The sequence below is a fragment of the Phoca vitulina genome, unplaced genomic scaffold (genome assembly GCF_004348235.1).
Source record: "Phoca vitulina isolate PV1807 unplaced genomic scaffold, GSC_HSeal_1.0 scaffold17, whole genome shotgun sequence".
NCBI lineage: Eukaryota > Metazoa > Chordata > Mammalia > Carnivora > Phocidae > Phoca > Phoca vitulina.
Window position 1 is genome coordinate 27196443 of NW_022589720.1, and position 20768 is coordinate 27217210.

The following is a 20768-nucleotide window of genomic DNA, read 5'->3' on the forward strand; positions in this document are numbered from 1 at the left end:
TTTGCATAATGTTTCTGAGGTTCATCTGTGTCATAGAATATCAATCACTACTTCAGTCCCTTCAATGGAATAATATTCCATTGTACAGATTATCAAATTTTGTTTACCCATGTACCTGTTGATGGACACCTGGGTTGTTTCCTCCTTTTAAAGAGCATGAATAGTGCTGCTGTGAACATTCATGTACGAGTCTTTTTTGGAGTATCTGTTTTCAATTTGGGGGGATAGATACTTAGCATTGGAATTGCTGGATCACATAGTCACTTTATGCTTAACTTTTTGAGGAACTGCCAAACTGTTTTCTGAAGTGGCTGCACCATTGTGATATGTCCATAAGTGGAGTGTGAGGGTTTTAATTTCTTCACATCCTCACTAACACTTGTTATTGCCTGTCATTTTAATTATAGCCATTCTTGTGTGTGTGTGACGTGGTATCTCATTGTGGTTTGGATTTGTCTCCCTCTAGTGAGTGAGTAACCATGGTGAGCATCTTTTCATGTGCTTACTGCCATTTGGATATCTTTTGTGGAGATGTGCCTATTCAGATCCTGTGCCTGTTTTTAATTAGGTTATTTGTCTTTATACTGTTCCAAGTTTAACCTTTTTAAATACAGATTTTTGTCACTCACTTGCAAAGTAGGCCTTCACCAAAGATGATGTTAAGGTACATTTCTACACTCAGATCTTCTTTGTCTTCCCACTTGTCCTTAGAAGCTGAATATGCTTGGCTCTTATGTGTCACAAACATTCCTTATTAAGAGTTGACATCTGTACAACTGTACTTTGCATTATTTAGGGGGTCCGAAGATAGTTACATGGCCTGTGAAAGAACTAGCTTGCAACCAGAATACACATCATTAAAATCTGGCTGCATATACAAAATGCAAAATGTTCACTGCATGCTCCATAGGAAACATCATGTTGAAGAGGTAGGTTAGTTGCTGATGTTAGTTATAACACTCTCTGACTCTACAGAAATGTCACAGAGCAGATAAATTCTAGCGAAGTTTTTCTATGAACTTAGTATGAACAAGTCCCATTATCCCATTGAAGTATACTATAAAATGAAAGTGCAGTTTGCTAGAAAAGATTTTTGTCTATGAATATATTAAAACCACATTTTAACAATGCACCGAAGCTTTTTAGGAATGTGATATTTAAGGAAATAAGTTGTATTTATGAAAAAAATTACAAAACACTGTTAATAATATTAACATACCCATTAGGTAAAAATTAAACAATAAAAATACAAATATTACCCAGCCCTGGAAATTTCTGCCCGTGTGAATATATATCTCACTTTTCTTAAAGTATTGAGTTCTTAGTGTTGCAACTAAAGTTTCCATCGTAACAAACCTTCTCCTAACAATGATGCATGGTAACTTTTGGGACCTTTCCAATGACTTTTTAACCTTCCCTAATTTAAATTTTTTTGCTGGTTTTCATTATCGTCAAGACGAAGGTCCCACAGTGTTACACACCAAACGTATTCTATTCTTCACAGCTCACCAATCCCGACCACTCCTAATCGCAGCCAGCCCTCTCCCACCTCACGTTATCCAGGTTGGTCTGAAAATCTCTTCTCGGCCCATGGGAATGATGTTTCTTCACCTTTGTACCTATACTGCCCACACAGTATCTAGCAGATGCAGAGGGGTCTGCAAATGTTTGCTGAGACAGTGAAAGGATATATTTGCCATGCTAATCCTTGCTTCCTGTCTTGGCTTATCTGTTCATTCAGCCTTTAAACATCCGTATCTGTTCAAGTTTTGCCCATCCTTTGCCCTAATTTCTCTATGTAGCTTCCTCCATGCTATAATCTTTTACTGATTGCTAGTTACAGGCCAGGTAAGACAGGTGGTATAATAGCTGAGCTATGGGCCCTGCCCTCATGAAGCTTCCAGTCCAGCACAGTGGGACAATAATACGCAAGTGAGCAGATAAAGAACTATCTACCATTGTAAGTGCTTACGGAGTGCCTACATTAGCCTGGGAGGGTCACACAGTAATTTCATACAGCACCTCTCTATGCTTCTCATTTTGACATTTATTGCATATGGTTCTGTATAGTTAGTGAATTTCTTTCTGAACATAAGTATCTCCTACCTCCTCAATTCAAGACTGGAAGTGGTATATAGTAGGTATTTAAAAATACATCATTGGTTAGTATGTCCTTGGACAAAAGTTATGAGCAACACATTCAGTTAAGTCCTAAAATGTCCAATTCTTGAGGCTTCATAGGGATGAAAATGTGTCCTAATATTTTTACAGGGATATGTTGTTGAATGTCCAAAACCAGCTAATAATATTTACATAGGAATTCCACTGGTCATTCTATTTAGGTAACCAAGGGTGATCTTCTTAGGGCTAAAGTCAGTCAAAGTCATGCTTACTAATCCCGGCATTGTTGTACATTAATTAGTCAGGCATTAGAGTCTAGTTAGCCTACTAGCAGGAGGAGTCATACCTTTCCACTGGGAAGTAATAATGAGAGAATGATTTGGCACCCTTAATTTCAGTAAGATTGTGGGAGGAAAGTGCTGTGCACTTATAGTAATTTTGAATTATTTAATGTAACTGTTAAGTTCAGAAACATCTCTGGGCAGATGCCTAATAAGTGAGAGATCCCCCTCAGACTATATTATTCTTCTAAAAGAGTCCTTCCCCTCTCTTATTAAGTTTAATAATACCAATTTGCAGCATCCAATTCTCTAACATCAGAACCCATTTACAGATTAAGTGCAATTCTTTGTGAAGTAAGGAATAAAGTGGAGGCTAAAATTTTCCAACCTGGTGAGTTCCTTTTTTATGATTAAGGGGAATAGATCCTAAAGCCTTCTTAAACAGAAAGGCTCTTAGGAGGGAAGGAGACCAGGGACAATTACTCAGGCTCTGTGCATGCAAACAGAAGGCAGAAGTTGTCCACGTTGCTCTCTTCCTTTGTCCACACACATTTAAATGTTTCTCCACCTTCTGCTTTCTGGAGATCTTCCATGGAGTCCAATAGCAGTTTTAAGGTCTTCAACTGTTGTTAGGTAGAGTTGACAAGTTATTGCACATGGCTAACAGTGGACTTGGAACGTGTTACCCTACATCTGACCCCTGTTCTACCATGACCCACTGGATTTTTTGAAGACGTATTTTCTACCTGGGAGAACCTAACCTGCAGCCCATATTCTCATACAAAGGGGTTTTGTGGGCATTCTTTGCAGATCAGTGGGTAAAACCTTTCGGACAAATGAAACCTTTGTGAAGAAAGTTTTGCTGTGTTTAACCACCATCAACATATATGCTAGGTCAAATAAAGAATAGCTTATAATTGTTGACCCAGAGAAACCAGTGCACTGACTATGCCTGACTCTTCATCCCACAGTCAGTTGGCCAAACAGTGCCTCTTCAAGTTAAGGGATACTGTTGCCAGAAATACTTTCCCTCTGTAAATGAGGTTATGTAATGTTCTGTGTAATGGACAGATCTCCATGCAGATAGATTTTATGGCTAGTGTCATAAAAAATACAAGAAAGAGGAAGAAATAATAAAGAACAAGGCAATCAGGAGAAATAATTTTCATCTCACACTTGATTCTAGCCACTGTTTCATCCCTACTCAAAATTTCAGGGGACGCATGAATGTACCAGGTGGAGGAGTCCTAGAAGATGGGCATGATTAGTGGATGATTAGCACATATTACCCAAGCACTGAATCATGCCCCAGAGCACACTAATGAAGCATAATAGCTCTTAGTATTTTTTAATAATCTTGGTTTTATAAACAACCCAAGGAGAAAGGAACCAATTTAAATTCCTGTTCTTGGCACCATACAGTTTCCGAAGAGACCATCCGGAGTTGTCTGTGGTTTCGTTGTATTTATTGGGAGCATGAAGAATAAGCTCATCCCATCATACGCAATCGATCATGTAGTGTTAGGACAGAGCTGCCTTATTTCACATAGAACCAAAGTGGTGTAACTCCCAGGACTGGAAAACATTTTTCTCAACAGCAGGAGACTTTTGCTGTTTCCCCAGTGATCTATTTCATTTGAACAAATAAGAAGGGAGAATCTCAAGAGCTGCATAATATGTCCTGAGAGGGACATTCAAAATCTTTCTCCCTTCTTTTCATTAGCTGCCAGCTTAGCAAAGTGATTAGAATCTGGGAAATTCAAAGGACCAAAGTTGGGATGAAGGGCTCCTGGACCCCCAATGAGCCCTCTCAGGCAATTATCAAGATGAGAAACTAAGCCCTCTTGTGTCTTTTTCTCCTCTTTCCCCTGGTCATACAGGTGCTTTTACGATAAGCAAAAAAGTTCAGGGTAGAGATAATTAAGTTGTCAACCAGAGGTTACTACACTGTCAACACTGGGGCAGATGAGTAATCTGGATGAGGCTTTGACTTTTATTTCTCTTGGGGAACCAAGAAGCCAGAACACAGTCCAAGGAAACAGTCCAGGGAAATCCTAGGAACTCGGCTACCCTTCCATTCTCTTTGGGATTCACTACCCCCCCCCTTCCAAAAAAAATCACCAGGCTCTATTTTTCTATTGCTTCATGGGACTAGCTGTCATTCACTCCATTTACAGAATCAGTCACTCCTGAACATGTATGCTTTTTGTTGAAAGCAATGCCATGCTGTTTAAATTCTCTTATGGACTTAAGAAATCATGATGATTTCTCCTTCTGTGACCACAGTCATTAACATTTATTGAGTGCTCGCTATGTGCCAGACAGAGTTCTAAAGTTTTAGGTGGAGTAACTGACTCACAACAACAGAAGTCAGGTGTTATTTCCACCTTACAGCCACAAAAGTGAAGGCATATCTAAGTTCAATAATCCATTCAAGATCATGGAGCATAATGAGGGCAGAGGCAGGATCTGAACCCCTGTAGGCTTGGCCTCCACAACCCATGCTGTTACCCACACTGTGCACCTGCCATTTGTGATCCCAGGTATTTTAAAAATACCTTGCAACCTTCTTAGATTCCCTGTTTCTCAGGTTTTCTGTGCATGAAATAGTTGATGTGGGAAATTAAAATTTGTGGAATACAGAGACCACACACCCACTTTATTGTTCATCCACTTAAAATATCATTTTTGCAGTTAGCAGCAACTAGTCCAGTCTCCTGCCCAAGGGAAGGCATTTCCTCTTCAACCTCTCTGACTGGTGTCCCCTCTGTCCCCCCCCCCACATGCCCCCCCCACTGAACCAACACATCAAACACCAGGCAAAGCATCAACCTGCACAATGCTTCTTCACTCTAGACAACTCTAATTTCTAGAAAAACTTGGCCATCCTATAACCTCTTTCTCCTAGCCCTACTTTTATCATTTGGAGCAAAGAAGAATACTTCTTCTCCCTCTTCCGTATGATAATCCTTTAAAGAATAGACAGCCACCATATTCCTCTGGGAAACAACATCCCAACTCTCACATTTCTATGTGTCATCAATCTGTTTCCTTGTCGCCATCCACCGGACAAACTGTAAGTTGCCAATGCCCCTTGTCAAAGGTACATCATAGAATTGAACACAGGATTCTTGATGTGTTCTGGCCTTAATCCTTGGGTTCTCCAATGAAGCTGGTAGGCCCATGGTATGCCTTTCACATCCAGAAAGTGTGGCCTGATCCCAGGTCCTGAGTCTCTCTCCTAAGGATCCCATTCCATCTGCTTAATTTAATTTAATCAAGGCCAAGGGTCTCTAAGATACAGGAAATGGGGTCCCCTTAGGGTCCATGTGCTTTTCCTCTTTACTTCACACATGGAGAGAGGCCATAGAGTTCGAACGAAATCCTGGTACTGCACTGTGGTCAGCTGTAGACACACGTGTGGGCATGTGATCATTTCTTTTAGATAGAGAGCCCAGAACTGAGTGGAATGTCGAAACTTCAGGGATATGGATGGATACGTTTCTGGGAAAACCAAGTAGGCATGGTATTTGAAGCACTCCACCATCTTCTTTTTTTTAAAATTTTACTTATTTATTTGAGAGAGAGCGAGAGAGAGAGTGAGAGAGAGAGAGAGAGACAGAGCATGAGCAGGGAGGAGGGGCAGAGGGAGAGGAAGAAGCAGGCTCCCCACTGAGCAGGGAAGCCCTGCATGGGGCTTGATCCTGGGACCCCAGGATCATGACCTGAGCCGAAGGCAGACGCTTAACTGACTGAGCCACCCAGGCGCCCCTCCACTATCTTCTTCTGCCAACTCATTCCCTCAGGGCATAAGAGTTTTCAAAATATTTGTCCTACTTGCAAGCAGGCAACCCACTAAAACCTGAATCTATTCTTACAGAAAAAGTCACTTTTGAGTGGATCAGTCTAGATGTCAAATGACCATCTCTACCAATGGTAGGAATTCTCTCTCATCAGAAGATTGGCCTCTTTCTTGTGCCTTTACCTGTAAGACTGTTGCTCTTTTAGGTTCCTGGGAAGATGTAAAAGAATTCCTGATAATGGTTGGCTGATTAAAATGATATCCTTCAGAAGAGTATTTGCCTTTAATTGGGGCACCCTTTAACTTTTAAGATTATAAAACAGTGAGAACTCGGTGAACTAGAATGAATTAGACGTGGGCATGGGGACCCCTGCAGCACATGGGTGCCCACCTATTGTGTTTACTGATAAGGTCAACTCTGCCTGCACCCTACCTCCTTCCCTTTCTCACAGGGCGTGGTTGTACTTGGCCAAAGCAGGGACACACTGAGGCTGCAGTGGAGTTCTAAGCACTTTGCATGTATTTAGTCAACTTTCCAAATAACGTAGTATCCATGAGGCATCTAAGAGGTAAGTCACCTGACTTCCTCTTCACAGTTTACCCTAGTGCTACACGTATCACAAATGCTAAACAAATGTGGGGTTACTATCAGTTTAGAGTGATGAGATTTTGGCACGATTCAGGCCAAGGTCCATCTCTGTATTATAGCAATAAAGGAAAGTTTTATTTTGCGTAAAAAAATTTAGGGAACTATTTGAAGGACATTAGAGAAACATCTATTATAGGGCACTCTGAAGCATCCCAGGATTTCAGATTTCCTTGGGCAGGAAGCAAACTGACCTAGGAGACATTAGTCTTGCTCTCTTGACATGGGCTCCATTAATTACAGAAGCCTCATCCATACACTGAGAAGGAACAAAATGAATTCCCACCTTTCTTCCAACCTAAATTCACGGTGGGTGTACATAGGCAATGAGTCAAATTCTCCTGACAGTTTATCATCATTTAGAGTTCTTTGGTACAATGAACGATGTTCTCTCTAAATAATCCCCAAGTCAGACCAGATGACCCCAGTTCCTTCTAAGGAAATGTGATTTTTATTCCCTCCCAAACACCTGTTTGGTTGAGATGTCGAATCGGGAAGTCCACTTTCCTAGGAAAACCTTCCAAGTGAGTTCCCTGAGGTTTCAGGCTGGGTTGTGTTCTGGCTGAAATTAGAGACCTGATATTTGTCTGTCTCTCTGTCCTGCGCGCCCTGACAAGGAATCCAATGGGGGCAAAGTCCTCATGGAAATGTGCTTCTTGAAAATGCTCGAGCCTTGCAACAAGACCGAATCCGCGCTCACTATGAATTTGTTTGGTTGTTAATAATTAACTCTGGGGCTCCTCACAGGAGCAGTGACACTGGTGGAATTTATACATACACCCTGCTGGGAACGAAAGGTGGAGGCTTATCAAGGAGCGAGAGCAGTTGTCTTCTGTTCCGACCACATGTCTGTTGGTCTAAGAGTAGCCCGTTGATTCCTTGTAGTGAGAGGCTGGTGGGGGAGGAGGAAAGTTGGGATGATATTTGGCTGCATCTGTTTCTGTTCAAAATACTGGGAGCAGGAGAAAGTTTTCCCAGGCACATGAGTGCCTTATATTTCTACAGAGCTGTGCTGGTGTCATGAGTATCAAACTTGGCCTCGCAGCTCTTCCACGGCGCGACACTGTCACGCTGGCTGGGCTGCCCAGCATCCACACTGGAATGTAACCTGGACTCGAGTTGTAGAGGGTGTGTGTCTTTTTCACTCCAAGGAGCCCTTACTCCCTACACCTCAGTATCCTCCATAGGGGATCGTGAGACGGCCCGGGTGTGGCAGCTGCCCCAGCAAATGACTGCAAACTGAGCGGCTCAAACCCCAGACATCTGTTGTCCCCCAGTTCTGGAGGCTAGCTTTCACGAGGGGAATGTTCATGCGAAGGTGACTGGACGTGGTGGTGACTGTAAAACAAAGGCATTACAGTTGCCAGCAGCACCAAGATGATGAGATGAATGAAGGAGTTTCCTGCAAGCCCTTTTCTCCGGCTCGCCTTCCCCTCCGACAGGAAGCCTAAGGGGGACAGGTGTGGACAAAGGCTTCCGAGGATATCATTTCCAGCCAATTTTATTGTAACAGCCTCCGATGTGTTCTCTGTGTCTAATGTCTTGTCCCCTCTAAACTGTTCTCCACATTTCAGTCAGGCTTGCCTTCTGAAGTATGAATCTGATTCCACTCCTCTCCGGTCCACCGTCCTCCCATGCAAAGACCTCAGGGTCCCTCCTGAGCCGGCTCTGCCTTCTCTGGTCTCACTCTCCCTGGGTCGCACACTCAGGCTTCCAGCCACTTTAATCCCAATGACCTCCCTGCTTGCTCGGTGCCTTTGCCCCTGCATTGGCTCCTGCGGGGAACATGCTATCCAGTGCCCTCCTCTTCTCAACCTTACCTTCAAGACTCCGTTCAGGTGTCAAGTCCTTATGATTCTTGCCAGATCAGCCTAGATGGGCTCCCAGCTTCCTCACACAGAACCACTGCCACGGCGTCTTTCAGGACCACAGACTTCATCACACTCGTTATTACCATTATGGGTCCAGGTGTCTGTGTCACTCACAAGCTTCTTGGGGACAAGGACTATATATCAGGGATCTTCGTGTTCAAGGCTCACCCTGTTATATAACTGGTGCTCAGTCAGCATTTGCTGAGAGACTACAGGAATAAGTGAGTGACCTATAATTTTGTTAAACGTAAGCACATGGCTCTGGGCTCTGTCATAAATGTTTGTTTTTTAATGGCCCTGAGAATTCAGGGCTCCTTGCAAAAGAGCCAGTGTCCGCCTCTGCATGCCATTCTCAGCTCTGTGACCTCCTCTCTTCCCCATCTCCCAATTTCCGGGGGACTCTGAGCCCCGTGCTTAGGTTTTATCTTGGTTATGGGTGGAGATTTAAATGGGCTCCAATGTCTGTGGCTAACAAACAGGATGGTTGGGAAGGAAGGGCATAGTCCAAGATGGAAGGAGCTAAGTCTAAAGAGTGTTCTGCAAAGCCAGGGAAGAAGAGCATGAATGGGAGGAGAGAAGAGGAAGACTGTGTCGTAGCGATGCATATTCCCAGGGCAGAGTAACCGAGGCTCACACTGTCTCTTCACCACTATTGCCAAATGGTGGACTGTACCCTGGATTTCCACAGGCAGGCCCTCCACGTGAAGACAAAAGCAAATGAGCAAGAAATTAAGATGAAAATTCTGTGCTGGGAAGCACCAAAATAGCAGATGCCCCAAGAAAACAGATTTCGGTGAGGCACAGATACTATTTTCCTCATAGACATTTTGGATATGGAGAACTTTGTCGCAGTTCTGGGGTTGGGGTCCGCAGGTGCAAGCAATGCCCCGGACACCAGCCAGGTGCAGCAGAAGGGGCCAGATGCCGTTGCATTGGGAGAGGCCCGCTCTCCCCAAGACTGACCCTCCGCTGTGATTTGAGCTTGACTCTCCTCTGCCTGTGTTTCTGGTTACGTGGAGATGTCTGGGCTACTTTTGCTGCCCCTCTAGGGACATACAGAACCAACACTGGGCCATCCATCTCACAGACATGTCCTCCTTCTTCAAGGATTGCCATTTTGGTGTTTCAAGGTGGGAAGGCAGCCATTCCTCACTCCACCTAATGTTTCTACCTCTGCCCTCTGTCTAATGAACTGTCCACACTAACTCTGCCTCCTCTAGTTATGTAACAGTGGGGACAAGGAGTCAATGTGTGTCTCCGGAGGAGCCCCACTGTTCAGGACAGCCTTTGGGCCAAGTAGCTACTGCATTCTTTTTCATAGATAAGAACTTCTCAAGAGCTCCCCACTGGTTGTGGTCACTGTGTAAGACACAGGAGCACCCACATGGGTAGAATAGGAAGAGATCCCAAGCCAAATACCCTCAGCATCTTCCTGGGCTCATATGCCCTTTTCATTACACCGAGAGAAAGTGATATGCGTACCACAGAACACCAATGTCACGCCCTACGAGAGGACCAGATTTTAAGCAATGACTTTGCACCCACCACCAGGTCTGAGTGATAATGCTCTTTTGCCCAGGGGGCACCACTGAGCTAGTGATTTGTGACTGGCACATTTCTATTTGTCCTGCAATTTTTGACCCGACTTACCAGCTCCCCTGGAGAGCAACCCCTCATATCAAGTTGCACTCCCCTGGCCGGGCTCCAACCATTCCCACCCATGGACGGTAACTATTGTGGCAGACTTTCCTCCCGCATGGGAGCATCTTTGCCAAGAAGGCATGGCTCATCTTGCTCTCATAGCTATTTCTTACCACCTGAATCACCCTGCTTGTTCTCTCTGTTCTACAGAAGTTGTGTGGGCTAATTCTACTGCCACGTGATTCGGTTGAAAGAATGAGTGCACAGAGAGCTGGATTCCAATCCTATGACGAGAATGCTTTTTTAACCTGGTATATTAAGTTGGCCTGTTATCTCCCTTGGTTCTCCTGCCTCCCTACAGTTGGCTGTGCTTATGTCCACAGAACATCTCACAAGGCAGGTGAAGATGGTGGCAAGAGAGATGCATTCCCAGGGCAGAAGGTGAACGTCCCAGGCAACCTTTGCCCTACCCCGTGGCACAGAGGGGCTCAGCCAAGCAGGCAGCTGAGACCTGCCTGAGATGACAGGCCAGCCTCAGGAGCTTCAGGCCTTCTGGTGATTGGGCAAACTTGCTCTTTAAAAAGATTCTGGAAGTTTAGATGGCTCAACAATTATTTATTGGATATCTGCCATGTGTTGGGCTCTCAGGATGAGGCTGGCATGGTTCCTGCCCTTATGAAGTTTCTATAAAACTTCTTGTCTATAAAAGCAGGGAAGGCCTGGTGGGAGTCAGTGAGCACTGGTCTCTCCCACTGAATACTGGTCTCAGGAACCTTGCCTTAGGCTGGTTCAGGCCTCTGCACTCAAAATTTGTTATTCCACTTCTCCAAACCTTTTGCTTCTTTCTTCTTCTTTTTTAAAAAATATTTTATTTATTTATTTGACAGAGAGAGAGCACAAGTAGGGGGAGCAGCAGGCAGAGGGAGAGGGAGAAGCAGGCTCCCCGCTGAGCAAGGAGCCTGATGTGGGGCTCGATCCCAGGACCCTGGGATCATGACCTGAACTGAAGGCAGACGCTTAACCGACTGAGCCACCCAGGTGCCCCCCTTTTGCTTCTTTCACATCTTGCAGCCCTTGCTACATTCTCTTCATTCACTCTTTTCATTGCTTCTGCCATTTTTTTTTTTAAAAAAGATTTTATTTATTTATTTGAGAGAGAGAGTGCATGCATGTGGGAGAGCAAAAGAGCATAAGCCAGGGGCGGCCGGGGGGGGTGGTGGTGGTGGTGGTGGTGGTGGTGGTGGTGGGGAGGGGCAGAGGGAGAGGGAGAAGCAGACTCCCCATTGAGCAGGGAGCCTGATGCGGGTCTTGATCCCAGGACCTTGGGATCACGACCTGAGCTGAAGGCAGATGCTTAACCACCTGAGCCACCCGGGTGCCCTTTGCTTCTGCCTTTTAACTCACTGAAAAGTCTGCTTGAATGGATAAACAAACTGTGGCACATCCATACAATGCGATATTACTCAGCACTGAAAAGAAATGACCTATCAAGCCATGAAAAGATGTGGAGGAAACTTAAATGCATATTTGCTAAGTGAAAGAAGGCGATCTGAAAAGGCTACATTCTATATGATTCTGGTTATATGACATCGTGGAAAAGGCAAAATATAGACAGTAGAAAGATCAGTGGCTGCCAAGGGTTTGGGAGAAAGGAGGATTGGGGGAGCCGGGATTTTAGGACAGTGAAACACTGTAATGGTGGATACCTGACATTAAGCGTTGGTCAAAACCCACAGAACTGTACAACACAAAGAGTGAACCCTAATGTAAACTACAGACTTGAGTTAATACTAATGTATCCATACTGGTTCATCATTGTAATAAATGTAGCACACTAATGCAAGATGTTAATAATAGAAGAATTTGTGGGTAGGGAAGACTGGGAGACACTGGAACCCTCTGTATTCTCTTTGCAATTTTTCTGTAAACTTAAGGCTGTTCTAAAAAATGACATCTGTCAAAAGAAACAAACAAAACACCTCAGCCCAATCACCCCAACTTGAACCTGGTATCCATGGGCTCTAGTGGTTCTGCACAGTTCACTGGCTGGCCTCTCTCTGTCTCTCTGCCTCCCCGCCAGATCTGGAGATGCTTCCAACTCCACATCAAGGCAATGCATCCTTGACTCCAGCATCTTTTAGTCCCTTGCCCTCCCACCCCAGTTTGCCTCTTCCCGCTCCTGTACAACAGACTGGTCTGTCATGTGATCATGCCAGTATATTATCATGCTGGCCTTTTGATCTTTGTGCCCAGGCCAGGTCCACACTTTCCTCCTGGAAAACTTGGGCTCTACAGTGGGCCTTCATGTTGGTCTTCATGTTAACACAGAGTGTCCTTGCCCATTTCGTATCAAAACACAGACCTTTGTACAACCATTAATATCCTAGTCATACTCCCTGCCCCTGCCCATTCCCAATCCCAGAAGAGAAAGATAGATGGAAAAAAAGGATCAAAATTGACAAAGAAAGGTAAAAGTCACCAAGGCTCACCTGTGACATTCCTGCTGTCTGTCACCTCACTCACACTCCTGGCTGGAGCCTGCCACATCTTTGTTACGAGTCTTAGAGACAAGTGATCTGAGATGACATCCTCCCCTACATTTCCTACACAGACAAGGAGAACGCTGGGACTCTAACCAGTCATCCTTTTACAACCTGGGAAAAGGTACAACCCACTGTTAATAATTTATCTACATATTAAAGTACAGAGGATTGTAATCATTGTTCAGTTACGGGGATAGGGCAGGCAAGAAAACCTGTTGCTGAAAAACACGAGGGCACACTTTGTTTCAGCTTGTTCCAAGGGTCAGAGCACGGGGTCAGGGGAAGGCTTGCTCACCTGTGTCTATGGATTTGGCTGGGGAGAAGACCTTTGTCTTTAACAGTCTCTAAGCAAAAAGTAAAGTTGATTTTGAAGGAAAAATACTAATCCTCAAGTTCCCAGAAAAAGCAGCCCATCGACACCTGTGAAATACGGGTACTGAAAAAGACCAAGAGAATGGTTCATTCTGATACCATATTCAACAGTCCTAAACTGAGTCTGCATGCTATGGAAGGGCAAGCTGAGAAGTCTGAATTCAATCCTGTAGGCAGGGAAGAGCCAATAAGCTCTTGGGGAGGTGCCAAGAGTATTTCAGGATAAAAGGAAAGGAAGTGAAGAGAGGAAATTAAATAGAAAAAAGGCAGTAAGAGTGAGAGAATAGTCCTACTTTCTTAAGGTTCTCACTCACATGCTGTCTGCCTGCTCAGAAACGGGACACACACATGGAGAAAGGGGGCTCATATAGGGGCAAGCACATTTTGGGTTACTTAAAGCTAGCTGAAACTCTTGAAAGAATTCTCCAAAGCCTGACTCCCCTGAGGAGAAGCACCTCCTTGCACCCTTGCTCCTCATAACTTATCACTTCCTCCCACCAGGACAAGCCAGCAAGGGGGGAAGTCCCCCACAGCAGAAGCTAGTTGGGGCCAAGGGACATCTGCCCCAAGCATAGAATCCTCACTGGCCATGAGGGTCCACCCTAGACTCAATTCCCCAGGTTTTGCAGTAGTACCGTCTGTCATCCACCTTGTAGCTCTAGAACCCTGGCGCATAGTAGGTGATCAATAAAGGCTAGGTGAATAAATGGCTGTGTAAAATTGGAGCCACAGCTTCAGAATAATCTCTTTTGAACTGACTGTGCCAACGTTTTTCTTCTGGAACATCCTAGCCCCTCCTCCTCTGTTTGCATTAAGGATTATGAGGCTGAGGAAGGCTGGGTGTGGAAGTGGCGGTATGAAAGCCATAGTTTTCTCTTCTACTGCCTCCCCCAGCCTGAGAAGATGCTCAGGGCATAGTAAAAACATAGATGCTCGATGTGTTCCGACTGCCCACGGCTCTGGCCACCAAAGGAAACCATTGCAATGGCAGTTAGGAGAAGAGAAGTCCTCTTGTTCCTTTGAGGAGGTTGGCAATGACTCCCCTAGTTGGAGTTTCTTAAGAAATCACATTCTGAAATGTGACAGTGGTCTGGTCTTGGCGCGAAGGTGAAGGAGTCTTTCATGGCAGAGAGTAATACTATCTGCCAGGGGGTTAGAAGGAATGTGAATAAAGGGCAGAGGGTAGGCTGGGACCTCCATGAGCAAAAGCAGAACAAACCTCAGCTAGCAGGGCTTGTCTCCTCAAGAAAACTGCTTCTGTCGAAATGACGTTCCTCACCCCCCGAGCTAAGGCATGAGGACTGCTACACAGGAGGGGCAGGGAGGGGCACGGAGCTCCTGCCCGGGAGCCTAGGCAGCAGCCCAAAGTCACTGGCAAAGACCCTCCAGTGTGTTTGCAAATGGACTAAGTGGAGACGGATCAAGACCTCTCCAAGGGAATGGGTCTCGGGGGGCAAGGATGTGCTGGTCCTTGGGCACCACTTTCCTCTGACCCCCAACTTTTTCTTATCATTTTGCCAAGAGCTTTAGTCATGAGGAGAAATAAGTCACACATGGGAAAGGAAGAGGGTGAGGCCAGCTCTCCCTGTGTGCTTCGCTCTAGGACCTGGAGGGATTCACAGACTCAGTGGAAGTGTTTAAAGTTACAATCATTTTTTGCTTTTCTCTTTTCTGTCTTTGAACACCACTTAACCAGAGGGCCAGCCCCTCCCCCTCTGGCTGCTTCCCCAACCGCTGGGCTTCCCTGTGGGCTGGTTCCTTCCTGGCTCAGATCTGGGACTGAAGATGGGGTTAGAGCCCAGGTGAAGGATTAAGCTCTCCTTGAGTTTGCATCCCGGTCTCCCCTGCTCAGCTCAGCTTCCTTCTACCCCTCCCGACCAGCACGACCGCCAGTCCTCTCATTCCAGCCATTCAGTCCTGAGGCAGGAGAGAAGGACCTACAGGGTGTAAATGTGGATGGTGGCTGGAGGTAGACCAGTGCGCTAACCTGGCATCATCCCTGAGAGAGCACTCTGGGGCTGGGCTGAGACCCACCCCCTTCAGGAAGCTTCTGTCACCAGTAAGTGCTGCTCTGAGCACTCATCCTTGCTCAATTTGTGGACTGGAGCAAAGCTACTAGAAGCCAAGGCTCAGGGCTTCCTTACCGTTTGAGTTTGCCAACTTGGATCTGCCTCAGCCCCTGGGGATGCTCCTTGGGCATGCAACAGCATGAGCATGAGTACGAGACTGGCAGGCGGAGGAGCCCCGCCCTGACAGTGGTGCAGCAGTCCTGGGTGTTGCACTGGACAGGCACACGGGACCATTTCTCTAGCCAGCCCTTCAATTCCTCTAACAACATCTTTTCCCCTCCCCCCTTGAGTCCCCCAATGACACAGCAGTTTTCTGGGTAGCCCAGAGCCACTTCAGGAATTTGTCAATGATGCTGACAAATTGTATACTCCTGAAGCAATCTCAGGGCCCCTCTGAGAGCAGGAGGGTTGAGAAAACCTTGTCCTGGAGAAGGATTCCCTTTTCCTTCTCACACCTGCTGAAGTACCCAAACAGACCACTTTATTATTCATGCCCTGACTCTATGGAGGCCCTGTGGTCTTCCCTGGCATCAAACAAAAGGTGTGTCTCTGCAGGATGCTTACAGAAGTCTCTCTATTTTACAGAACAGACCTTTCTCAAAGACAAGGCGGGAATTCCTGACTCTAATTTCCTTGCCCCTATTGAGTAACTGGCCATTTAATCTTAATTTATGTTATTCCTTTTTTTTTTTTAAAGATTTATTTATTTAGGGAAAGTGCGGTGGAGAGGGGCTGAGGGAGAGGGAGACAGAATCTTAAGCAGATTCCGCACTGAGCTTGGAACCGGACACGGGGCTCGATCCCATGACCCGAGACCACAACCTGAGGCGAAACCAAGAGTTGACTGCTTAACCCACTGCACCACTCAGGTGCCCTGATTTATTTCATTCTTTGTTATTTGTGGTTAAGGCAGGGACAACAGTTCTCTAAACAGGAAAATATGCTGGCTGTTGAAAGAAATATTTTTTTGGTTTCCTGCTTTGCTTTTATTACTAAATTGGGTCTTTGTTCTCTCCTTTTTCCCCACCTCTTATTTACCACTAAAAAGCATGTAACACCTACCTGGTTTAGGTTCTAAAATCAGTCACTGAGACTGTGTTTACCGCAGGTCTGATAGTGCTGTCCTCAGCGAGCTCGGGCAGACACTCACTACCGGTAACCCGTTAGTCCAATGAGTCGCTGAAGCCAAGAAGCCTGAAACTTTCCCTGCAGCCAGCTGATCTGTCCCTGCCTTGCACTCTTTGATCCTAAACAACCACCACCACCACCACCACAATGACAACAGCAAAGTTCAAACAAGCTAATTATGTGTCCTCTGCCTGTGATGTTAGCTGGCTGTCCCCGACAGGCTGGATTTCTGGTTCTCCAGAGCTGGCCACAGAGAAAGCAGAGTCAGTCCCTTGGCAGGAAGCTCCAGTGTCAGAGGGAACGGGGCTTCTTTTCTGCTGAAGCAGGAAAAACAAGGGAAAATGCATAGAAATGCCGCTGTAAGCCCCCTAACCTCACCAAAAGGTGGCAGAGGCTCAAACAGTTCACAAGCCAATTGGGTTTTTCTTAAACGTAAAGAGATACTATAGGAGAAAAGCAGGATCAGCCAAGAGACAGAATTCAGGGTGGAGCCCCTTACTCCCCATCTCTGTCTTCCCCTCCACCCCTAGCCAGGGTGTGTAATTTGTGGACATTTTCAGATTAAGATCTCCCAGATGTGAAAATGGTTACATCTATGAAGCAGATAACGTATCTGGTTGAAAATGTTTTCTTTTTTTTAAGAATTTGGATTTTTTTTTAAAAGATATTATTTATTTATTTGACAGAGAGAGAGAGACAGCGAGAGAGGGAACACAAGCAGGGGGAGTGGGAGAGGGAGAAGCAGGCTTCCCGCGGAGCAGAGAGCCCGATGCGGGACTCGATCCCAGGACCCCGGGATCATGACCTGAGCTGAAGGCAGACGCTTAACGACTGAGCCACCAAGGTGCCCCGAAAATGTTATTTTCTGAAAGGAAGGGTTGTGATCTACTTTGCGGTTCTATATGACTAGTAGTAAAAATTTCCACCAATTTCCTGTGATTCAGGTAATGATAGAAAGGTTTTTAAGGCATCATTCTTCCAGCTATAAGTTTACCTTAAAGGGAATGAAATTTAGGAAACTTCTAAAATATTTTCTAAAAACTTTCCTTCAAAACTTAAAAATTGAAAAAAAAAACCAAGTTGCCCAAAATATATTCTCCCCCTTTACATTTTGTCCTTTATAGTTCTTTAAATAAAATGTGGTTATTACAGGAGCAATACAGTAACCACATAACTTATCTTGCTATTCCCAAATAAGGTGATTGTAGACCTGTGAAGGAGACTGAAAACTAGTATTTGGCATACTTCAATTCCCACTACATTTTGTAGCTTCCTCAATCCCCATAAATTCCAGATTTGTACTCCAAGGCAGCAAAATTTCCAAAAATAGTCTATCTGTCATCACAACTAAATAGAAAACCAGGACTGAATGAATAGAAGAAAAACAAAGGCTTTGATAAAGTCTCCCGCCCCCCTAAAAAAAAAGTAGAGATGGAGGGCAGTGGTCCTAGCCCAGATCCAACCCAAAGTGTGGGTGTGAGTGTCAGAAAACACAGTTTCTTTCCTGCCAGCATGGTCCTCTAAGCCCTGAGTGGTTCTGATGACTGGCAGGAAGGAGGGCTGCCCCGGAGGAGGGGTGGGAAACTGGAAACTTGGCTAGTTGTTGAAATGATAGGGGATGGATGACACGACAGAAAGACCAGTACAAAACTTATGAGCTCTAGGAATATTTCTCCCAGAACCTCACCTTCTTCCTTTGGAAATGGGATAAAAATACTTCACAGGGCAATCGGGATAAATAATATATTAATGCACCTGTCCCATAGGAGGCAATTGGTCAATGGCAACTCTTATGATGGACACAAGAGCAATTTAATTCTGTCTTGGCCTTGGCCACAAGCTGCCCTAGGATCTTTCCTGTGAAAGCCCTACTTGCTCCAGGGTAAGAGAAGGTTGTTAGTCAGTCTCAGAATATAAAAATCCTCCGGGAAGTAACTCCATCTATTTTGTTGACTGACAATGGCTTTGCCCAGAGGCCAGGAAGAGATTGCTCAAAAATATACTGTTTGGGGGTGCCTGGGTGGCTCAGTTGTTTAAGCACCTGCTTTCGGCTCAGGTCATGATCCCGGGGTCCTGGGATAGAGTCCTGCATGGGGGGGGGGTCTCTGCTCAGCGCGTAGTCTGCTTCTCTCTCTCACTCTCCCTCTGTGCTCTCTCTCTCAAATAAACAAATAAAATCTTTTTAAAAAAATACACTGTAGAGGGTAGCTTAATCTCACTCAATAAATTTGCATACTACAAGGAAATAGAGATCCTCTTATGGACACATACTTTGAGAATGAAGCTCTTCTTAACCAAGCTGATCTGCAGCTATGGAGGGAAGAGCCCAGACTTTTGGGCAGTGCTATGACGTGTCAGGACACTGGGGTTATAGTCGCAATTCCAACAATAAGAATGATACGTTCTCTTTGGTGCTCTCCAGCTTCGAGAGACTCTAGGCATGTCTGGCCTGATTGGATCCTCCTCTGTGAGACATCAGGCCCAATAGTATCAGCCCCATTTTATAAGAAGAAGCAAGCAGTCCACAGAGTCAACAGATTCACTGGAGATCACACAGAGGAAGAGGCAGAGTTAGAACTCAGACTCAGATCATTTATCCTTCTTGCTCAGGACTCTGTTCACAAGGCCCTGCTTTTTTTTTTTTTTCCTCCCCTCAAATTTTTGCTTTATGGAACTAGCAAACTGCATGGTTCAATACCTGGGGATGGATTCTGTCTCTACCGACCCGTGTAACTCTGAGCAAGTCACTTACGCTATCTGAAACCCAGTTTCTTCCTTCAGTGGGGATGGTGATGGTGGCCCTCAGAAATTATAAAAGCATGGAAGCAATGATGTCCCTGAAGTTATTAGTATGGTATCTAGCACGTGGCAAAGGCTAAAAAGCCGATCATTGATTTTACTCTTGTTGTTATTTATCCTTTCAGGCTTTGATTCTTTCCATGAAACTGGGAAGGCAGCCACGAAGGAGAAAAAAGAGGCTTGGATATGGCATGTGTCAGAAGAACTGTGCCCAAGCCCTGGCTTGGCTGCTTCTCAGCTAGGTGGCCATGGCTACGCCACTTCACCATCTTGCTTCACTCTCTTCATCTCTGAAAAATGAGACTGATAATATATACTTCCTGGAGTGTCTATGAGAGTGGAATGAAAAATAAATCCCTGGAAGTATTCTGCCAAGGCAAGGCGATGTGCAGGAGTGAGCAGAAATCCGTCTACTGGAAACCTTCTCTCCCTCTTGTCCCATGTTTTGACAATGAAGTATGTTGCTGAAGAATCTTCTCTCTCACGAGAGTGGCAAAAAACTTGGATCCACCTTCTATGACTCAGAGAAACTGCCTTAAACAGAGGTAGAAGTTCAATTGCTAACTCTCCTGGGGCCATCTTCAGAATCCATGAGAGTTACATAAGCATACCAAGCACTGCTTTGGGGCAAGGGGATAAGATGAAAGGGAAGAAGTGATAATTTAGCCGGACAAGAAAAATAAAGGTGGAATTTTTACTAGTTGGCACAGGTCAGCTTTTTGAGGGCATCCCAACAGAGAAAAAGAAAAGCATCTGACACTCATCTGTGCTTGCCCAAGTTAAAAGCTTGGAGAATGACTAATGAGTACTGCAAATGAATCTTTAGAGAGAATAACAGCATGTGTTGGCTGGGAACACAGACAAGCCCTGGGGAGTGGGCTTATTTGATTTAGTGTCTACCAAGATGCCTCAGAAACGTTAGCAGTTCTAGGAAGACACTCAGTTCTTAGTGAAACATTTGACTTGGGAAAACATGGCCCAGTGTCTTGCAAAACCATGACCTTATAGAAATATGTAGTTGATCCTTGAGTGAGATTCCTTACACAAAGCCAAAGCGGAAAGGGGTTCAGGGGTGCCTGGGTGGCTCAGTCAGTTGAGCATCTGACTCTTGGTTTCAGCTCAGGTCATGATCTCATGGGTCGTGGAATTGAGCCCGTCGTGTCAGGCTCTGCAAGGGAGTCTGTTTGAAGATTCTCTCCCTCTGCTTTTCCCCCTTCTCTCTCTAAAATAAAATAAATCTTAAAAAACAAAAGAAAAAGGTTGACTCCTTATTTCCAAGTAGAGGACTCTGAATCTTTTTTTGGGCTCTCCAGCAGGGTCTACCCAAACCGTCACCCCTGCCTCTCAACATCACAACAAGAACAAACCAATTCTCCTTTTAATCTAGCAGTTATCTCTGCTTTACACAGCCTCCCTAAGGCAACCAAAGCTGGGTTCAATTCTACAAATGCTTCTGAGAAATTTATCATTTGACTCAGACAGGAGCTGATTTATG

The 20768-nt window shown here is 45.1% G+C and overlaps 1 protein-coding gene across 1 annotated transcript in view; it reads right to left on the minus strand.

The window, feature by feature from the left end:
• Window positions 1-20768, minus strand: part of PRLR (prolactin receptor) — a 153368-nt gene that overhangs the window by 100980 nt on the left and 31620 nt on the right. The window lies entirely within an intron of this gene.